Source organism: Tupaia chinensis, unplaced genomic scaffold (assembly GCF_000334495.1).
Source record: "Tupaia chinensis unplaced genomic scaffold, TupChi_1.0 Scaffold144682_1, whole genome shotgun sequence".
Lineage (NCBI taxonomy): Eukaryota > Metazoa > Chordata > Mammalia > Scandentia > Tupaiidae > Tupaia > Tupaia belangeri.
Genome location: NW_006204543.1, coordinates 581843 through 583437, shown reverse-complemented (window position 1 = coordinate 583437; position 1595 = coordinate 581843). Strand labels below are relative to the sequence as shown.

The 1595-nt window shown below is 62.3% G+C and overlaps 1 protein-coding gene across 1 annotated transcript in view; it reads right to left on the bottom strand.

Annotated features, from left to right (window-relative positions):
- Positions 1-1595, bottom strand: part of KLF13 (KLF transcription factor 13) — a 28291-nt gene that overhangs the window by 1316 nt on the left and 25380 nt on the right. The gene's annotated exons all lie outside the window — the stretch shown is intronic.

The window sequence follows — 1595 nt, the reverse complement described above, 5'->3', positions numbered from 1 at the left end:
CTCCGCCCACTCTTAGCGGGCTCTGAAGCCTCTGGCATGGCCCATCTTGCTGGGACCCTTCGCAGGGTGCACCTGTCAACCCTGCGCGAGGGTTTGCTCTGCGGGGTCCCCTCTACTGCCTCCCGGTGCCTGCACTGGTCAGTGGCGGGGGCTGCCAAGCTGACCAGCAGAGGCCTGCAAAGACAGGTTCCCTGGACCCCAGCTTCAAGGCTGCTGGTTCTTGCTTCGGGGCTGCTCCAGCCAACACGGCCTGTCCCCCGCTTGCCCCCCACTTGCCCTGGACACAGAAAGGCTGTCCTCTAGGGAAAGCGGGGACATCCTGATTCCACGGGCGGCCCCTGGGCTGCTGTGCTGGCCACACTGGCCCTGGATCACCCACTGGGCAGACTCCAGGTTCCCTGTGTCCCTACTGAGCAGGGAAGGGAAGGAGGGCCAGAACACAGCCCCAGGGGACCCTCAGACCCTGCCTGCAACCTGGGAACGGGTCTGCCCAGCAGGGAAGCGCTCCCCACTGCGTTCCAGTGGAGAGGACCATCTGCTTGTCTTCCAGCTGCCAGGGGGGAAGTTGGGGTGCCTATGGGTCAGGGGACCCAGGGCATGAGCCAGCGGGTGGCAAAGGAGACAGGGGCTCTTGCCACAGTGCCCAGAAGTGCACTCCCCAGAGTGGCAGGGCACTGCAGGGCCAGGCCTGAGTGGCTTGGAGCACTGTTTCAAGGGTTCCCACCTTGGGCACGTGTGTGCTGTTGCTGTGTTCTAGAATGCATGTGAGCGGTGTGTTCATCAGGGAGGCCAAGAAAGCACCCTCCAGGTGGGATGGCCACACTGCAACCCCTTCTCCTCCACCCCCTCCTGAGATGTCTATGCATACACACAGACCTGGTGTGATTTTCAATCCACTGGGTCTAGGACTTGAACCTCAGTTGCCCAGGTGGGATCCAGCTGCCTCTAGCCTCCAGGCCACTTGCTGGGTGTTTTCCAGTAGGCATTTTAGTTGTGCTTTGTTTGGATTAAGAGAGCTTGACCCCCAAACTTGTACAGAGGGACTGCAAGAGTGCCGTGGTGTTGGAGATGGGGCCCCTGCCAGGGAGGCCAGACCCGGCTAAGACCAGAACAGGGACCTGGGACCACCGCACCGCGTGAAGGATGATAACACGTCAGAGCCTGCTGGAGGGTTCGGGGAGTGCGCAGGCTCTGCCCCACAAAGCCGGGTCCTAACCCCACGCATGTAACACGCCCAACCTCTGCAACACCACAGCTGAGCCTGACTGCCATGAGTGGGCTGGGCATGCTGCCAGCAGCCCACGGGGCAGTCGCCCAGCACAGCAGGCTACACAACAGAGCGTGGACCCCGAGCGACTTCCTGAACACTGTACTGAAGGGAAACACATCAGAGTACGGGTACGGCACGGTTCCCACCGAGCGCCCTGGGAAAGCAAAGACCTGGTTGAACGTGGGTGAGTCAGGGATTGTCTGCACCACCTGTCCCCGAACACGAGGTGCTGCTTCCCCTCTCACAGCAGAAGAGCGGGCGAGGCTCTGCAGACGGCGCCTCCCCGTGCAGCTGGCGGAGCGGCAGCCGGCACCCTCATTCCTCT